The sequence below is a fragment of the Triturus cristatus genome, chromosome 1_1 (genome assembly GCF_964204655.1).
Source record: "Triturus cristatus chromosome 1_1, aTriCri1.1, whole genome shotgun sequence".
NCBI lineage: Eukaryota > Metazoa > Chordata > Amphibia > Caudata > Salamandridae > Triturus > Triturus cristatus.
The window spans coordinates 262,923,161-262,944,480 of NC_140579.1; the positions used below are offsets into that span (position 1 = coordinate 262,923,161).

At 47.4% G+C, this 21,320-nt stretch overlaps 1 pseudogene; it reads right to left on the bottom strand.

Annotated features, from left to right (window-relative positions):
* The window catches only part of LOC146870104 (suppressor of tumorigenicity 7 protein homolog), a 777,381-nt pseudogene that overhangs the window by 532,845 nt on the left and 223,216 nt on the right, over nt 1-21,320 (bottom strand).

Below are 21,320 nucleotides of genomic sequence, written 5' to 3' on the forward strand. Positions count from 1 at the left end.
GGCACAACCTTAGACAGGTTCCTATTATCAAAGACCCTATCTTTGTCCTTAGGGACAATGCTGCCACCAGTGGGTATAGACCCACTCTCTTTATGCTGCCTAGCCTTGCTCAGTTTCTCTTCCATCAGAGCTACTTCTAGCTCCTGCTTCCTGATCCTCAGCTGGGCTTCTTGCATTCTGGCCTCATGCTCCCTCCTCTGAGGGGTGGTCATCCTTCTCCTGGAGTGACCTTGAGAGCCTCTAGAGGTATGAGAAGCATTAGATTCACCTGAGTGATTCCTTTGCCTCCCAGACCCCTGGTTAAGTCCACTAGGGAGATCCAATGGGGTGATCCCATTGTCAGTCCCCAGTAGCCTTAAGTTAGCTGGGCCACGTATAACACTTGGCACTGGGCTAGTTCTCCCTTCATCCTCACTACTTTCTGTATCCTCACCACTTTCCTCCTCTGTAGTATGATTCTCATCTAAGGGATGGCTATTGGAAAGGGGTACTTCAGTAGCATCTTCAGAAGGGGGGCCTCCTGTTCCTGTCCCTAAGGGGCCTAACTGGGAGGCTTTCCTGAGAGCTTTCTGATCTTCATCAGCCTGTAAAAGCTCTCTGAGTTCAGCAGAAGTAGGATTCTTGGGCTGTTTAAGGCCCCTGATATTTGCCAACTGCCTGAGCTCATTTTGATTAAGGGTAGCAAAGATGGATGGTGCCCTCTGGGGGTCACTCTCAACAGAGATGGGTACAGTGGACCCCTCTGCCCCAGCCATTGCTCTTAAGTGTGGGTGGATGTGTTGCAATCTACCTACACTTGGGTTTACCTACTAAACCTATCTAGTAGTTGTAGTCAGGGTGTGCTACTCCCTTTGCTCTACAACAACTAAGTTCAGTAGAACTTAAGTATATCTAATCTTGTTTTATATGTACCTATAGGTACCTATGTGATCTTTCAATTGGTAACCAAGAGATTACAATGGTAAAACACAGCAAGCTCAAATCCAACCGCTGCTCACCAATGTGAAAAGTTGGTCTGGTATATGATGTTCACTAGTTAAAGTGACCACCCTGTACCATGCCAAGCAACCCTTATGGTGTGGTTGTAAGTCAACCTTTTCGGACTAGCTGCCCTAGTGGTAGCGTAGGCTAAGCAGTCTTTGAGGCTAAACTCGTGAAGCGTGTTAAGCCAGCTGTTTTACCAAATGTAACCCCCTTTTATACCAATGAAAGGACACCACACAGATATATATTGAAAATATATATGTATTTATTTCTCAAAGTAACCCCTAGACTCTTTATGAGCACAGGAGCACAAATCGTTAAACAAGAATACGTTAGAATACACAGAAGTTGCACTTTATATGGATAGGCCCTGGTGGCCGCTCAAACCATATACTAAAATAGTGGTATAAGTACCACGAACAGAAAAGGGAAAAGGCCCAGGGCCTCTAGAATCGCTGGGCCTACAAGGATCTAACTTCAGTTAGTGACCAGGAGGTCCACGGGTTGCGTGTGCAGAGCAAATAGTCACACGCGAGCTCCCATAGGTTTTCAATGGGTGCGTAAAAGTTGCAAAGTTACTGCAAAGAGGATCTTCCGGATGGACTATGAACTCAAGATTGGAAACAAAGACACTAGAGATGTTACTCTACACTTGGGCACCGGAGTGCCAGCTTTACCTCACCCACAGGAAGCGGGTGCATAGGCCTCGCAGTGCGTCGGGTTTCTTCTATCTGTTCAATGGAGCCTGTGGACAAAGATGCTGCAGGCGGTCGGTCCGGAAGGGATGCGGTGGATCCAAGAGTGGATCGGAGTTGTAGAAGACCTGTAAGCAGAGGGGACAGTGTTCACAGTCACTAGCCAGTGACCAGCGTGGCACCAGGTGGGTACCAGGCGATGTCGGGTGCAAACAGGAAGAAAGGTGTAGCTTGTCTCTGCAGCCACGCGGTCCCTGAAGGTCGACGACGTCCAGGAGTCGGTTCACGAGCTGTCCCACGCAGGCTCTCGCTGTCGGCGGTGTCGGCGACTTGGTCGAATCAAGCAAGCCTTGGCAAAAGTAATTGTTGTGGAAAACAAAATAAGCTGATGGTTCTGACCAGCAAGGTCAGAGGGACTGCTCCTTTGGAGGGGAGCAAGGGCCAGTCTGGAGCAACCAGACCAGCGGTGTATTTCTTGAAGTTCGTCGCCAAGATGGCCACTAGCCAGCGGGCCAGCAACCGGTTAGGCGCGTCGAGTGGCAAAATGCAGAAAGGCCCCACGCAGATCGTGGAGATGCTGGAGGGCTCACCTTTGGTGCAGATGCTGCTCGGGTGTTGGGCTTCTCAGATCCCAAAGCACAACTTGGAGGGAGCCTCGGTTGTTGCGCTTGCAGCTTGTCGTGGTCTTTTCAAGATGGCTGGCTCCACGTGTCTCGGTGCCTCCACGGGTCTCCTCTTTTCAGGGACTGTGGATCAGGCGGTGAGAGGTCTGGAGGTCCAGGTCTTGTCAGTCTCTGGGCTCGGGCTCCGGCGGGAGGCGGCGGCAAAGCAGACGTTGATTCGCTGGATGGTGCTTGCGTTAGCAAGGTGGTCACTCCCTGACCACAGGGGAGATTGGCTTCAGTCCTCTGTGCGGCAGAGCGTCGAAGTTCCCGTCTTCTTCTTAGTTTCAAGTTGATTCCAGGATGTCTAAAGTCTTAGGACACAGCTCCTACCTTTAAGCGGATTCTAGGGGCCGGACTACCTGCTAGGTCCCTCCCTAAGGGTGGGACCAGGAAGGGGGGTGGTTACACCCCCAATCCTTTGTCCAGCTCGCCCCAGGCCCGGGACTGGTGTGCCCCAGGACCGGATTGAACTGGCATATGCACCGAGGCTCCTTGTGAGCCACAGGCATGTCTGGTTTCTTTCAAGCCCTACCTGACCAATACACAAAATCCTGTCTGGGGTGGTGCACGCACCTCCCCTGGCAGGAAACCCTTTTTCCACACCTCCCAAGATGGTAGGACTCCCAGCAGCAGGAGGGCAGACTTGTGTCTGTGGTGGCAGCATCCATTTTGTGGAGCTGAGGCTATGTCTGATTTTACCCGGGTTTCAGGTACTGTACATGTCGTGTCCCTCTAGAAGGGTGGAATGCTAACCCCGTCGCCAGAATTGGCGAGGGGTTAGTATTCCAATTCGTATGACACCTTACTCGACATGTTTTGATAAAGCCAAACCAAAGATAGCATTTAACCGCGAGGTTCATAATGCACTTAAGAGTATATGGTATGACGATATCTGGAAACAGTAGAAGGAAGTGGTTCCGACCACTGCAGACAGGCTCAGCTCATGCCAGAGCACCATCTCACATGGAACCAAGCACTCTGCCTTCAGGATTGTTAAGGCCTGCCATAGGAGTGACTTATAGGTTACCAGGTGTCCCATTTAAGGTTAGGTATAGGTATACTACACCTAAGTAAGAGGTGGTTACACCAACTTACCCCAGCTGAGTGATCAGCCAGTTGTGTCAAATTTGTTAGGCCAGGCCAGGGGTGGCACAATACATGCTTCAGCCCCTGGTAGGCCTTAGATACACCAATGCCCTGGGTACCTAGTGTACACTGGTACAGGGGCTCACAGGGTGATCCACTTCCAATTGGTTATGCACCTAGGGTGCATAGTGTAAATTTAGTAGAGGGAACAGCAGGCTGGGGGTCTGATTGGCAGGCCCACAGCCTCAATATGTCAAAAACCATGAAGCAAAAAAGCAAACATTTGGGGTGACCATAGGATAGCAGACCCTTCTCTCCTACACCCTGGAACAAGCTTCATTCAGGTTTTCTCAATGAGATGTAAAATTCTACAGATGTGGTAATGGCCCCCTTATGAAGCCCAATTGATTGGAGTTGATTAATATAGGGAGTAAGGATTCTAATCTAGTAACTAGGATCTTAGTGTACAGTTTTGCTTCTACATTTAACAAGGTGGAAGGGCATGTCCAAGATTCTGCCCGAGTAGCTGTGCTTCCACAGAGCTTCAACACCCGCTTATGCAAAATAGTGGCTTGGGCTAGTCCCGTGACATCACAGTGATTGCACACTGTGGAGGAAGCCCTCCGACCACACTAGGCAGTGGCATTGTCGCTTCGTGGCCACGATGAAGCCCGTTATCAAGATCCCCAGCCTACGTGGAAGAAACGCAGACACACCTAAAAAGGTGGCTACCGCAGGGTCTTGTTCCTTAAAGCCCCGACAGGCTGCAAAGATGTGTCTCCTACCCCTCTACACCTCACAAACTGCCTAGCAAGCATCTGCGGTAAGGCCCACAGCTGTGTTCGTGCCGTGGAATGGGGCGCAGAACATATGTGAAACGCAGAGGCCATCGCCGGGCCCTGGCTGTGGCAGACTGGATCTGGCCAATTGAAACTAAACACCTCCCCCGAATGCACTAAGATACCTGGAGGCAGATAAGGGCCACTAACAATGAAATTCAACAGGCGTCCCTGTGATGGCGGAGAGGCGCTAGGTGGTGGATACTGATGGCTGAGATGATGCGCTGCTACCTATAGCCCTGAGGGGATAAACTGTGGCGATTCCGATTGTCTGGCACGAAGTTAGCCCCAGTGGAGGGAATACAGGGGAGTGTCTGACAGAGCCTGCATCACAGAAACCAGGCACCCTGCAGAGAGAAGCCATGGGGCACTGCAGGGAGGGACATTTTCCCCCTCAGCGACAACGACGGAGGTTAGTGTTGGCACTGCTGGAGCTGGGGACTTGCGAGGGAGATAACCCTGTGAGTTGTGAGGCTCCAGGACCCCAACTGCACACAATGGAAGAAGGTAGCCCCACTGCAGTGCTCTGAACCCCTGTCCATCACTGGGGTGGTCACCGCCTTAGCAGCTTCAGGGAGCCTCAGGCCCCTCTGGGATCTACAAACCTAGCTGCAATGGAGGCCGTGGCCTTAACGTCTCATCGGACACATTGGGTGAAATCTGCTGCAGAGGAATCCCACACACTGACCTGTGGGCACCACTGCAGGAGACGACACCCAGGAGGCTCCTCATGCTTTGGATGTACGAGGGTCAGCCCTCCCCCACCTTCCCGCTCTCCTGGCAGGACTCCGCAGAAGCATCCACTATCAAGGGGACCCTCAAACTGTAAGGGCATATGTTTGGGCACTCCCAGTAGCAGTGCCTATGATTCCTCCTGCTTTCTGTTGACAACCTGATTCCCCTGGTGAGGTTGACCTCGTTCAAAAACGACCACTCACTTCAACAAAAAAAAGACACTATCTGGAAAGACATGCTTAGTAAGCCCCCGCCAAAAAATCAACTCAACATCGGGACGCCTCATCATCTTGCCCTTTCACGCGGCTGCAACTGCCACAGACTCTTCAGAGTCTCCTGTCACCCATGCCTTTTTGGGGACTCTATTTAGCACTCTGAGAAACGGCATGGCTGCTCTCAAGAGAGACATGGCAGAAGATGTCAAGGACATTAAGAAAGACCTGGGAGAACTGGGCCTAAGAGTGGTCACCCTGTAACAAAGCAGCAACTCACGAGAAGAGGAACTCGATGACCACAGACGTGAATTACTGGAATTGCGTGACAAATACGAAGAGCAGCATAATCACCTGGAAGATTTTGAAAACAGATCTTGCCGATCTAACATTAGAATTAAAGGGGTCCCTCTCCAGGCGGACTCTGGGAAACTGGAGAACTATGTCATCCATCTATTTCACCATGTAGCACCAGACCTTGCGGACAAGGTCATCATTCTGGATCACACCCATAGGGGGGGCTGACCAACTAAATCCCCTGGCATGCCTTAAGATATCCTGACTTGCATGCATCACTACTATCAGAAAGAAACCATCATTTTGGCGGTGCGGATTCAAAATACAATCACCTTTGAGAAAGTGATGATGTGGTTATTCCAGGACTTGTCCACTATTGCTCTACAGCGCATTAGGGCACTTTGACTGACCACCACATTCCCATGGGAGAAGAGGGTCCAGTATGAATGGGATCACCCCTTTAGGCGCATCTTCATCTGGAATAACGAGACCCATATTATCCGCACAATGGAGAAAACTTGCTTGGTACTGGGCATCGAGGCACCACAGGAGGAGGAAAGCCACCATTCGAAGACACAAAGCCCATCACCCTTCACGACCAGTGAAAAGGTGCCCTGGCAAACCTACATAAACAGAGAGCCGCAAAGAGACAACAGTATTACTGCGCCAGTTCCAGCTCCTGACAATGAATGAGATGTGTTGCCAGGGACTCGTCCACCGCACACTGGGCTAAATCTTCAAGGAGTCTAGGGCCCCACCCTTGCTCGGTTCCAAGAAACTCCAGCTGCCTTACCCTCTCTTTACTAAAACTCATTCTTTACGCCGTGGAGCTCCGGTCTCATCCCAACTCTAGCACAGAGACAATCACTCATCAACAACATGGACCCCTTCTTCTTAGTTTACTATGTTCCCAGGAGGGGAGCGCTCCAGTTGGTTGCTCGAAGACCCACCCACTGGTGCCCCCGCCTCATGTGGTGATGGCTAGGCTTGCCTGATGGGGTGGACATACTGCTGCTCAACCGATCCTTGATTGTTTGGTTCTATCACACATTCTAGGTAATGGTTAAAATACTCAGCCTGAACGTCTGAGGCCTCAATGCTTCAGTAAAGCTTCTGGCTCTTTTCTCCGGGCTTAGAGACTCCAATTACGATATTTGTCTTATCCAAGAATCTCAACTTCTTAAAGCTGACTGGAAACGCCAGCGGTCCCGTTGGTTTGACTGGCAATACCTTTCCTCTGGTCCAGGGAAATGGACGGGGGTGGCAGTCCTTTTGGTCACGCACTTCCTGGGTCAGGTGTTCCACCCAAGTGGAGCTGCCGGGCATACAGGAAGACTAATTTCCTTACGAATCTTGATGAATACATACACATTTACACTTGCTTACATCTCTCTCCCGAATAACCTTCTGGTGACCTTACTCCTGGACGCTATGGGCCAGGTGATGGCCACTCCCGATGCAGTCACTCTTTAAGGAGGTAACATTAAACTAGTCCCTGATGCACTCCTACACAGATCGGCTCAGAGGACAGGGCAGACAGGTGAGTTCACACCTACAGGCCTTCAATGGCTGGGTGACGTGACTGGTGAACATGTGGAGACTGCATCATCCAGCAGTTAAAGATTACACCTACTTCTCATATGCCCACCAAACATATGCCAGAATAGATTTCTTTCTGACCTGCCACACTTTCCAGCAGCTACAACACAAGTAGACATTGGCGTGGCCACTCTTTCTGACCACTTACCCATCTCTATGACACTGCACATCACAGAGTCCCAATCATAGCCTCGTCACTGGTGCCTTAATCATAAACTACTGACATACGACTCAACTATATCTGAAATCAGTGGCACAATTTGCACCTTCGTCAGCACCAATGACATGCTGCATACCCCGTCGCATTACTGTGGGAAACCCTGAAATAAGTGTTATGAGGCAGCTTCATAGCTATTGGTCCCCGACTTAACAGAGACAGAAAAGATAAAAGACTCGCACTAGAGGGGCAGGTGAAGCAATAAGGAGGCCCATAAGCAGTCTGGCTCCCATAAAGTGTGGCGGGAACTTACGTGAGCCCAAAAGCAGCTTAAGGCCCTAGACATAGATAAGGTGGAATATGCGCTTCTTCATACCAAACGAAAATACTACGCAGGGGACAATAAAGCAGGGCGTCTTCTGGCACATCGGCTAAACGTTCAGGTGCTCAAACAGAGCATAACAGGGATTTAAGGGTCACAGGGCTGCGGCAGCATCAGGACGTGCAAATAGCTCAAGAACTTCTACTCTACATTACATATGGTGGAGGCGCTTGCTCTGGAAGACGCTGATACTTAACCCAGGTTCATACGGACTGCATCCCTGTGGACAATGCCTTGCAACTAGACAGGGACATCCATCCAAGTAAGGTGCTCAAGGCCATAGCTCGTCTGCAGTCAGGTAGAGCACCTGGCCAAGACAGTTACACTTGTGACTTTTACAAAACATTTGCCTCTCCCCCCTCCCGGCCCAGCTCCTTGCCAGTCTCTACAACTCTTTCAGCACCTCGGGCTCCCTCACAGACACTATGAGAGAGGCCACCATTACAGTACTCCCCAAGCCTGAAAAAGACCCCACTTTTTGTTCTTCACATCACACCATCTCACCGTTATATGTCGATGCTGATATTTTTAATAGCGTATTGGCGGCCCGCCTAGCTTCTTACACGCAGCCCCTGGTAGATACCGACCAGGCCAGATTTATTCCCAAGAGGAGCTACAGCAATAAACTAAACACCTTTTACATTTCATAGATAAAATGTGTTGTTTCCACACGCAACCGCTCCTTCTCTTAGTCGATGCTGAAAAGGCGTTTGACCTGGTGCACTGGCCGTATCTCCAGTTGGTGCTGGCTAAAGTCTGACTCAATGCCAGATTCCAGTGTTGGATATGGTGCAGTTATACCAATCCTACGACTGCAGTCAGAGTCAAAGGGCTGATGTTGCGACCCTTTAACGTGGCACACTGGTCTAGACTGGGGTGCCCATTGTCTTCACTCCTCTTTGCCCTCTATATGGAGCTGTTCGCAGAGTGACTGCAGGAACACTCACACACAAAGGGCATGTAGAGTCGAGAACATAAGCTCTCCTTATATGTTGATTATGTCATGATAGCCATTACACAACCTTTCACCTCCCTCTGATGCAGGAATTAGAAGCCTTTTGGAGGGTCTCAGTCTTTAAGGCAATCCTCCAGAAATCACAGGCTCTTGATCTACCCATTCCACAAGTTGACCAACTCCAACTAGAATGCCTCTTCCTGTTTACCTGGGCCACCCAGGGGGGGTCACCTATTTAGGCTCGCAAATATAATTCATGCTAGAGCAAACAGCGGAACGTAATTATGCTGCATTGCTCTCCACTGACCGATCCGATCTACACTCATTGAAGTGAGGATCCCTTTCTTGGTTGGGCAGGTTGGCAGCAGTTAAAATGACCCTCCTATCCATGATACTCTATGTCATGCAACCATTACCACTGCAGCAGCCCCCACCCCTCCATGTTATTGGGAAGCTACAGCACCTAATTGAATACTACATATGAGAAGGTAAAAGAAAGAGGCAAAACCAAATATGGCATACCTTTATCTGTCGTATGAGGCATAAGACAACAAACCCAACAATTAGTGGTATTTACTACTAACTGATGCTGATGCAACAACTGTATAAACTAGTTTTTGACAAATTCTGATCTCCTTGTCTGTTCATGTTCAGGCAACGTATAAAACTGGTGCAAAGAAACAGTAGTGAAAGAAAGCATAGGTTGGGAGGTGGGTGCAGATGTCTGTTGTGTAGCATAGACAGTCCAACCCACACAAGCTAATGTGATACTTAAAAACATCAAAAAGCACAATATTATAAAACATTTGCTATGTATCAATGTACAAAATCTTGTCTTAAGATCTATTCTCTCAACATCTCTTTCAGTTACAACAGACTCCATCCTCTAACGTGCTGCTCGCGGCAATTTTCCTTCTTCACTCAGGTGTGCATCCAGGCCTCCTAGACGTCCCTAGAACCGCAGACCTTTCGTCAATACGCGGGCCACCCCTTAAGTTCTTATACCGCGACCCTGCAGCTGAACCCGGATGGTGGTTTGAAAAAGAAAAAGAAAAATAGTCTCTTGTCTGAAAGAGTGTAATTCACAAAAAAATTCAAATTTTATTTGTCCTTTTCAGACCTTAAGTTGTAGCGTTCTTTACCAGGCACAGTTTGATCCTGAAAGAGTGTCTCTGGGTGCGTAGTATCAAGTCTCAAACACGGCGGCACAGCTTCTTGCAAGACTTTATCATCCGCACGTTCTGACTGAGTCCATTCCAGATGTGCATCGCTAAAAGGTACAAATCTCGGAACCCTTTCACTCTCGGAATCGGCAACACCTTCCCGGACCCACTTATTGTACGGTAAGGGCAAAGGTATCTTCTTACAATGGGTACCATGTACCCAGTTTTTCTTGCCGAACACCTTAATAGCAGTCCGAGTTGATAACAGGACTTGGTATGGACCGGTCCACCTTGGTTCCAAGTTCTTTGACCTCTGGAAATTCTTGGTTAGAACCCAGTCGCCAGGTTGAATCGTGTGGCCTGCGTCTACAGAAACTGAAGGCAAAGTGTCATGGACCTGTTGGTGAAGAACACGCAATTTAGCAGTCAAATCATGTAAGTAGTCAACCAACATAGGGTACTCGATATCACTGTACTTCTTAGGCCTCTGCACACCCCAGACATTCGCCGGGCGTCCAAAAACAATCTCCTATGGGCTAAGTCCCACGCGAGAATGTACTGTCGTTCTCGTGGACAAAAGTGCCAATGGTAAGGCATTGGGCCATGTAAGACCAGAGCTCTCTTGCACCTTGGCCAACTTCAGCTTCAGAGTGCCATTATAGCACTCGACCATGCCTGCTGACTGGGGGTGATTCGCAGCGTGAAATTTCTTCTTGATACCCAGACCCGCACATACTTTCTTCATAACCTGACCCACGAATTCACTTCCATTATCACTCCATACCATCCTCGGCAAGCCATATCTGGGAAAGAATTCTTTGAGCAAAACCTTGGCTGTAGACAAGGGAGTATTATCCTTTAGGGGGTAGGCCTCTATCCATCTGGAAAAGGCACAAACAACCACAAGGACAAACTTCAAGTTATTGCATCTTTCCATATGAATATAGTCTATCTGCAGCACCTCGAACGGATACGTTGGAGGAGCAAAATGACCCACTGGATTTGGGGTTCCCTTTCCAGGATTATGCATCAAGCAAATCATGCAGTGTTTAACCAAATTCTCAGCACACTTAGGAATTCCACCATTCTGCCATACCGGAGCCAACAACTTACATATCCCTTTTGAACTAATGTGAGCCAACCCATGAGTCATAGTAACCACCGGAAGCACATATGCATCCGGCAACAACCATCGCTGGTGCTCTGACAACTCAACCCAACAGCCTGTTGAATCCAACATTCCCGTACTCTCTCTCCACATACTCAATTCTTTCTCAGTAGCTTCTGCCTGAATCATCTTCACACTTTCTGTTGTATCTTCACACATTCCTTCTTCCACAGCCCATCTGGCAGGACCTGCAACATACATCCGACTCGTCACATCTTTCGCCGTTTCTCTCGCTACTTCATCTGCAAACGCATTCCCTTGTCCCACATCATCCGTAACCTTCTTATGCGCACTACACTTCACTATCGCAATTTGGGTCGGCAAAGTAAGTGATTCAAGAAGTTCACTCACTAATTGTCCATGCTGAATTTTCGTACCATGGGAAGTAAGAAATTCTCTCTCTTTCCACAAGCGACCAAAACTGTGAGCCACGCCAAATGCATATTGGCTATCAGTATAAACATTCACTCTCTTTCCTTTTGACAACACACACGCTCTAGTCAATGCTATCAACTCCGGTGCTTGCGCTGAATTCTGTGCAATACGTGCTGTTTCAACAATCGTGTGCAAAGTTGTGACAGCATATGCTGCAGTCGTCTCTCCATTCGGAAGCTTAAAGCATGAACCATCTACCCATAGGGTACCATCAGGATTCGAAAGAGGAGTATCTTTCAGATCAACTCTACCCTTCGTTTCCTCCTCTGTCCGGAGAAAACAGTCATGCTGTTCCTGAGCATCTGTCTCTACAAAAATCGGCAACAATGTAGCTGGATTCAATGTGTTGCACCGCTTGATGTGCACATGGCTAGCCAAAAGCGTCAACTCATAACCTGACAAACGCGCACTGGTAAGATGTGTTGAGTCTTCGTTCTATTCAATAGGGTATCCACTGCATGTGGGACCATCACAATCAATGTATTATCCAATACCAAACCAGCAGACTGTCGGATAGAAACAGCCGCTGCCGCTGTAGCTCTTAGACAACTAGGCAACGCCCTAGCTACCGGATCTAAAGTAGCTGAAAAATACGCACATGGGGGCTGCTTGTCTCCAAATTGTTGTGTCAACACTGACAAGGCACAACCGTCTCTCTCGTGTACATAAAGTGTAAAAGGTTTACTGTAGTCGGGGGTACCCAACACCGGAGCAGAACACAATGCCTCACGCAATTCGGAAAAACTCTTCTGACATTCGTCAGACCAAGGAAGAGGGTGTGGTGTGTCCTTAATAGTAAGTGCCAACAAAGGTTTCGCTAGCAAAGAAAAATTCGGAATCCACTGTCTACAATACGAGGTGATACCTAAGAAGGCACGCACCTCTCTCTGTGTGCATGGCACAGTCATTTGGGCAATCGCTTGAATACGCTCTGGGGTCAATCGCCTTCCCTCCTTCAACAAGAGATGACCTAAGTAGGTCACTTCTTGGCGGCAATACTGCAACTTCGAAGGTGACACTTTATGATGAAGGTCAGACAGGTGTCGCAACAAAGAAAGAGTAACTTCTTTACAAATCTCTTCATCATCAGCAGCAACCAACAGAACATCAACATACTGGATAAGAGTAACACCAGAAGGCAATGCAAGAGTATCAAGCTGAGTTTTCAAAGCCTGACTGTAAATGGAGGGACTCTCACAATAACCTTGAGGAGCGCGCTTGAACCGGAAACTGCGGCCTCCTAAAGAGAAGCCAAAAATATCACTATTTTCCTCAGCAATCGGAATACTGAAGAAAGCGTTCTTCAGATCAATAACAGAAAACCAAGCAGCTGACGCAGGGATCATAGTCAATAAAGCAGTAATGTCCGGGACAACAGGAAACTGTGGCACAACGATCTTATTGACCTCTCGAAGGTCGATCACAAACCGATACACAGGTGGCTGAGAATAGTCAGTACGCTTAAGGACAGGCAGAACAGGACTGTTACACACATTACCTCTCGTTTCTTCAACCACACCTTTCTCAACCAAATCATAGATAATCGCTAAAAGAGCTCTTTCGCCATCACTGGAAATTTTGTACTGGGGAATGTGAGGTAATTTAGCATTCAACTTAAGGGTAACAACGTAGGGTGGAATCTGCAAGAGACCAACATCATTGGGACCTGTAGCCCAAAGTGTATCAGGGAGAGAACGCAGTTCCAGTGGAAGGCGATCCTTAGACAGAGACATCGGGGAAATCACTTTCTTACCCACCGTAAGATGTACTCCCGAAGGAGGACAATGTAATGTCGCATGCAATCTTTTCAACAAGTCCAAACCCAACAGATTCTCGCCACAGCCCGTTGTTAGAATAATGGGAGCCTCCAATTCACAGGGACCAATAGAAAGGGGCAAAGGACAAGAAACCGGATTACGAACTGGGGCGCCAGAAAATCCTACTGAAACATTGGTCAAGCCAGACAAAGGTGCGCCGGGGAGTTTAGAGTGCATGATAGAACTCTTTGCTGCACCAGTATACAAAAGAAAAGGTTCTGCCACACCTGATGTAATCACTTCAACATAAGGTCCACTCTGGTCTACTGGAACTGACACTACTCCCTCCCTTTGTCCATGGCTGTCCTAACTATCATTAAAACCAGCACTCTCACTTCCAACATAATAATCATCAGTGTAGTACTGAGCGGACTGGACGGTCGGAACATTCTGTTGGTCAAAATAATTCATAGAATTCTGAGGGGAAAAGGAACGTTCATTCTGGGGAAGCGTACCACGTCCCCTACCCCTAGGTACTTGTTGGAAACCACCACGACCTCTCAGTCCAGACATACCATTTGCACGCTGTAGCAAGATCGGGCAACTATTCTTGAAGTGACCTTCTTCTTTACAATAAGCACACTGATTAGGGCCTAGCGGGTGTTGCGAAGCAAAAGACTCAGGCTTCTGCAACAGTTTCTGAAACTGTGGGGGTGGCTGAAACTGGGAAGGTTGCTGAAACTGACTCTGATTAGGGCGAGGCAGATAAGCCTGCTGCAGAAGAACTTTAGTTTTTAATTCTCTAGTCTTCTTCTCTACTTTATCCTTCTCATCTTTATCTCTATTCTCATAGTATTGTGCAGTAGCCAATATCTGAGCCGAAGAAGAAACAGCCCATGAACTCTCAGAGTCCTTTAACTTATTAGAAAGTTCAGGAAGTAAATTAAAAACAAATTTATCTACAAACAAACTCTGACCACCTTCTGTACTCATATCCTGACCACTATGATCAATGAATGTTTCCTCAAACCTAGTGAAGAAATCAGACACACTCTCGTCTTTCTTTTGTTTGCATGCTGCTAACTTGTCCCAATTCAGAGGAGGCATCATAGTTTTCATTAAATTAATAATCCTACCAGGTAGTTCTGCAACTAAGGGTTCAGGTTTGGCACCTCCTACCTGCCGACCATCTGCAGCAGTAATATTAACCCACGTATCTTCTAACTCTGGCGCGTGATCCTTGTGACGGACCTTCGCCCAAAAGGGTTGAGGAACTACATTACCCATCAACATATCTATGTCAGATAAATTCATAACACACGCATCAACTGTCTGAGACAACTCCTTATAATAACCAGCAGGATTTTTACGGGGGTCAGGCAAAGTCTGCTTAAGAGCCAGGACCTCAGCTCTCTTCCAAGGGACATGCACCCACACTCGCAGAAAATGAGCCGGTGCAGCCGCAATACCATGAGTGGCATCAGCCACAACTGCCTCTCTCTATACAGGGGGAACCTCTCTCATAGGATACTGCTTCACTTTTCTCCTAATAGAAGGGTCAGGTTCGAACAATGACTGAGGTGGAAGTCTAGACCTAAAAGTGAGTAGTGTCTCTACCGCTTCCTCAACATCTGAACCCACTATCGTCCCTTTAGCAAATTCAGACTGAACATTAAGCAATTCCAGTGGAATTGAACCCAACTCATTATCTTCCCACTCCTGACGAAGAAAGGTACACATGACATCAAAAACATACCTTTGTTTTGGTGCCTCCCACTGTAGGAAGATATCCATAACCACTTGTGGACTGTACTTGGAGGTATTCGAAACCCATCTACGAGCAAGGAGATCTAACATTGCCCGCTCTTCGGGACCAGGGAGCTGACTACGTCGCTGCTTACGTTCAGAAACAGGGGTCATATTCAGTGACCCAAAGAAAGGAGACAAAAGACTAGTGACAGTCTCAGTCATTCGTTGCCGAGCAGAAGGAGAAGAAGTTGACATGAGGACAGGAGACAAAGTGTTTTGAGGTGACAGAGACGTAGGGACAGAAATAAGAGAAATCGAAGATAAAGGAGTGTAAGGCAAAGGAGTTTGAGGCAAGGTTGGTGGCAAGGCTGGCGGCCCTGGAGGGGGCTGCGCCGGGGGAGGAATAACCACCTGTGAAGCAACGGGTGGCTGCACAACAACAGGGGGTTGAACGACAACAAGGGGTGCAACAACTGGAGGTAACGGAGGTGCAGTAGCACCCTGCACATAAGGAGGTGGTAATCTCAGTAAATGTGACATCAAAGGATCCTTTTCAGGGTCTATAGTCACATTTGAAAGGGGAGGTGGCAAAGCCGGATAACATTTGTCAATGGCCATGCAATGTTGTCTATCTAACACTTCAATCGCACGATATTCTTCATCTTCCTTAAACTGCCTAGCAGCTTGCATTACCGATATATTCCTTTCTTTCCTATCACTCTTAGCTTGCTTAATTTCTCGCTGTTTGGCTTCCTTACGCCAAAGGCGGAAAGAGTCAAACATCGCCGGCCGGGCTTTATTCTTAAATAGCGCAACTTCTAGGTTATCTAAAACATCTGATTCAGAACTACCATGTTGGGGCCATCGTAAAACACCGTCTTTCCTTGTATAACGGACCCATACTTCATTAAAGGTAATGGGACCTACACCATGCTTTCAATAGAGCTCATAAGTTGGAGTTCCAACCGGAGGTATCGGACACGAGTCCTCCAATCGGGAATCCCTATTACAACTACAACAAAACCATTTCCTAAATTTGATAAAACCAGGCATCTTTTAGCTCACTAGTCTTGCTTCAAACTTCAAGGGGTTATCAAAAAATGATACACTCGCAAATATACGAACCCCCCGGCTTCGACTATTGCAATGGCCGAATCAAAACCAAGAAACAAAACAAAGTCGTGGGAGCGACCCACTTATACTTAACCAAAATGTCTGTCACGACACCAGAAGACCGTCTAACGTCTCGCCTTACAAATCATCACAAGAGGGTCCAAGACAGGGCGACAGTCAGGGCAGCAGTCCTTCGCAGCCGTCGGAAAGGGGAAGCCTCGCAGAAAAAACCTTCGGTCCACGTTGACATGCAGGGGTCGATGAAGTGGCGGCCGTCCTCCAGAATTTCCTCACGGGGCTCCTCACAATCTTCGGGCTTGGACCAGTACCGCTGAAGTTGCCCCACGTTGGGCACCAGTTGAAGAACCGGGGTTTAACCCAGCGGCGTCAGGGGCACGCCTAAGATCTTCGAGTTCACCTGTCTTGGTACACAGAGACACAGAATACTTCTGGATGGCATCAGAGACCAAGTTTATTAGCTGCAGCTAGTAACAGTGATCCTAGAAATACATCACTGTGTAAATTCTCAGGAGACTGCTCATTTTACTAAGGCGAGACGTCTCCTTTTATACCCAATATTCACATTATAAATGTACACCCACTGCACAAAATTCTAGCCAATAAGGTACATTTTCAAACAAAGTGTCACATAACAAAAACTCAATTTACAGTATCCCAACCCAAAAGTTAATTATTAGGAATGTCCCAAATTCAATCTCCACAAGCCGGACAAACCTATAATTGAAAGCATAACACATGTAATGAAGAAACATAAAAAAAGAAACGGTAACAGATGCTGAACAAGATAAGGCATGTGCAAGGAAACTAAAAGTTAACGATGTCCTGAACATTGATTGGCAATCTCAGACAAAGATCGATCAGGGAAATTGGCTTTGCGGGGTCAGTTTCAGGTGCAGAGGACAGTTTCTTACAGTTCATTTCAGAGTAAAAAAAAAACCTAGTTAATGTATACATGAACTAAGAAGGCCAGGCCACTTTATTCGCCAGGCTACCTTCACAGGCCTACGTGAGGGCAACACAAAATGGAGGCACAGAACAAAATGGAGTCAGACTCGAGAATTACAGAACCTCAACACAAATGGACCATGACACTGACTGAGGTGTGGGAGTAGCGATTTAAACTATAGTGTCTATCCCTGGCCTGAACTCATAGCATTTTCTGATAACAGGGGTTGTCAAGCATGTCCCTACCCTCGCACCCTTGACACTCCTCTTTAACTTTACCCCCCTTTTCTCACGCCAGTCCACCCTCCCAGCTTCCCACCTTTCCAGTTAACCTCCCATTCTTTATGTTACACCTCACCAGCCGACAGATGTAGGTGACGATCTTGTTAGGTATCATTTATTTCCTGAAACTCAGTAAATCTGATTAAACCTAAATTTGACTAGGTAATGGGTCTCTACGATATACAGAGTAGTGTCTTCATGTGTTGCTCAATTTTAACATAATAAGCCCAGTATCCCAAGTTAGCACTTCATCGTCTCGATGTGGAAGGTGGAGAGAATGAAAACATTGCCTTCCCTTTAGCCAAGCAGCAAGAAATCAATTAAATAAAACATTTTCTCCAAAGGAGGGGAACAGAATACGTTCCGGTTATGTTCGATTTTTTCACTTCTCTATTTTTACACCCCCAAGTGTAAATAATTCCCATTACACAGCTTGTGATAAACATTGTTGTGTATCTTTATTTGGAGACGGGAGGAAGTACATCAATTACTTCTCAAAAACCACCACCTATACTTTCAACATGGCAGTCTTTAGTTTATACTTTCCCCCCTAATGTTCAAACCTTACCTCCCTAGCTCCTTCCGAACACAGCACTTTGTAGAAACTTACGATTGTGGTAAATGTTATCAAGAGAACCAACATGGCATACCGTTCACTGTTTGTATTCTTTACTGATTTAGTGTTTGTTTTTATCATGCCGAATTTTCATGCAATTGAAAAATGCAACAAAATCTAATGCAACAGGCTAGGTTAAACTTTGGAAGGCAGGGGAAAAAATGCCAACTTTTAATATTTACGATTTACACTAATAATGGACTGGTTGTACAATTTCCAACAGGCTCTTCAGTACAACTAGAAGTCTCAGCTCATCAATTTGAGAAAACCGTCAACACTCAAATATATTCTGCTTTTCGCAAGGCCTCTCTGCACTCTCATTCTACTGTTTCTGTCACGAGCAACACTTTTAGTGTGTATACTGGTATTACTATTGAACTTTAAAGCACCACAACTGACAAAACTTAGCTTGGCCTGGACCATGCAATTATTAATTACAGCATGAAGATCTCTCCCCGAAGAAATGAAAGGGTGAGACTAGGAGATAATAAGAGACAAAAGAGGAAAGGTGTGGGGGGAGGGGGGTAAAGGAAGAGGCTTGGAGAAAAACGAAAGTAAAGTATAACAAAGATTGTTCAAATAAAAGGAGAGAAATGTGTTGAAAGATACAAAATATATATAATACTACATGTATTGATGTGTTGGGGGGTGGGCTACAGTTTCAAAGGAATACGAAATGATTTGACCTCCATGTCATGCTACAAAATATTTTATGTAATCTACAACAAATAAGTATCCTAACAAGAAAAACACTGTGTACCTGTATCGGAGGGTCGAGCAGAATCTGTGTCACAGGTGAAAAAGGTCTGATGCTCTTGAGCAGATAAATTCATATCGTAATAAGTGAGAGGTTCTTTTCCGGTCACCCATGTGTACCTTGAGAAAAACATATGTATAGTAAATGTTTGAAACATGCACAAGCAGTTCCTAAGCATTTTTCAGAGTTCAGACAATAAAATAAATCTGTTATGTACAAAGACACATTAAAGTCTAGACACTCATAAAAATGTATTTCACATGAAATGAAATTAAATAAAATATTTATAAAGCGTGCAGATACTCACAAGGAGTGTCTCGCCGCTGATCTCGTGACAGAAACCTCAAGAAAGACTAACCCCACCCGTAGTTATTTTTGGAACAGCCACGTTTTCAGTTGTTTCCTGAAAGACAGCAGGTCCTGAGCTTGCCTCAGATATAGAGGTAATTCATTCCACAAACACGCCTCATGCATCTGGAAAGACCTTCCTCCAATCCAAGATTTTGTGATCTTAGGAATCACCATAAGAGATTGCTTAGAGGATCTAAGGACCCGTCGAGGCTGGTAGCATTGGATCCTGTTCCTCGGGTATACAGCACCTGTATCATGGAAAGCCTGATAAGCAAGCAATAAGGCCTTAAACTGAACCCTTTTCCTCACTGGGAGCCAATGAAGGGCTTCCAGGAGAGGTGACATACGTGTTCTGGTGTTTACCATAAGAATAGCTCTGGCTGCAGCGTTCTGCACAACCTGCAGACGATTGAGCAAATACTCAGGCAGCCCCAGATACAAGATGTTCACATAGTCCAGCCTAGATCTGATCAAGGCTTGCACAACGATCTTACGGGATTCCATCGGTAGGAGTTGAAGTTCTTTACCATTCTTATCAGGCCAAAGCAGGTGCCGGCGACCGCTTGAATTTGTGCCTTCATAGTAAGACTCGAGTCCAGCTTGATTCCTAGATTTTTAACCATGCTGACTGGGGCCGAAGGAGGAGACATATCGCTGGGCCACCATTCATTCCAGTCCCCGTTTGGGGAGCAACCGAAAAAAAGAATTTCGGATTTTTCTGAATTACATTTGAGCTGGTTCCATAAAAGTGAATATTCATTTCTAGAAAATTAAATTAAAGGCAGACCCTCGTTTACCCCGTGTAATAACCTACGAATAGGTTAAGTACACTTTGGTGCCGATTCCGATCCGTTAAAAATAATTTGCGTACGACCCGTATCCGTATTTTTTTACGTACGAGTCGTACAAGTACCGTACAAACTGCCAAGTACGATTCGTCCGTGAAAAATAACTACGAGTAGTGTCGGGAAAAGTCTACGAGAGTGTGTCGGAAAGTTTTTACGTCCGAATATCGTCGGGAAAAGTGTACGAGAGTGAGCCGGACATTTTTACGTGCAAATCGTAAAACACAAGTCCGAGCGTGCAAGTACGATCCCGACCGTCCGTCCGAATACACAATCGCACGTAAAAGGGCCCGTACGGATCCAACACAGTAGCACACATGTACACGGGTAAACTTATGCCCGTGTACGAGCCGTACAGCCCCCCACCCCCAAATATGTGAGCACCGTACACCACCCTGTCCGCACTGTACCCCAGCCCCGCAACAGTACGCGCCGTACCCCCCCATGTACGCGCCTTACCCACCTGTCCACACTGTACCCCAGCCCCGCACCAGTACGCGCCGTACCCCCCCATGTACGCGCCTTCCCCCATGTACGCGCCTTACCCCCGCATATATGCGCCGTACCTCCGCATGTACGCGCCGTACCCCAGGGCCGCACCTGTATGCACCGTACCCCCACCGCATGTACGCACCCTCCCCCCCATGTACGCGCCCTCCCCCATGTACACGCCTTACCCCCCCATGTACGCGCCGTACCTCCGCATGTACGCGCCATACCCCAGGGCCGCACGTGTACGCACCGTACCCCCACCGCATGTACGCACCGCACTCCAACACCGTACCCCAGCACCCTCACCCAGCATCGCATATGTACGGATCGTACCTACACGAAAAAGACTCTTACAGAACCAGGACACTGTAAAACAGCACAAGGAGGGTCAATTCGACTCGCACAACACCACAAAACACGTCTACATGACAAAATACATCTCAATGACTGACCTGGCACATCCAAACAGGCAAACAGAGACCCCAAATCACAACCACCTCTTATAACACACCCACCAAAATTCAAACACAGCCACACCCAAAAATTGACCAATAAAAAGGGCCCACACACACAACCCATGAGCCTTTGCAACAGACCCACTGCTGCCAGACCCCACTAAGAAACAACTCCACATTACTCATACCTCCACTACACCTTCACTCACACACCTTCACACAACCTCCTCCACAAACATCCCCCTCTTCACATTCACACACACACTGTCACATTCACACCCACACACCCACAACCATCCACACCCACACCCACACCCCACACCATGCCCACAGACAAGAATCCAAAGTTCACAACGGCGGAGCTGGACCTCCTTGTCAACGAAGTCATCAGAGTCGAGCCACAGCTGTTTGGAACATTGGTCAGACAGATCAGCATAGCTGAAAAATTTGCCATGTGGCAGAGGATTGTCGATAAGGTGAATGCTGTTGCGCCCATCCGAAGGACCAGGCATGAATGCTAAGCCAGGTGGTACGATCTGGCAGGGCGGTCAAGAGGAAAATGAAC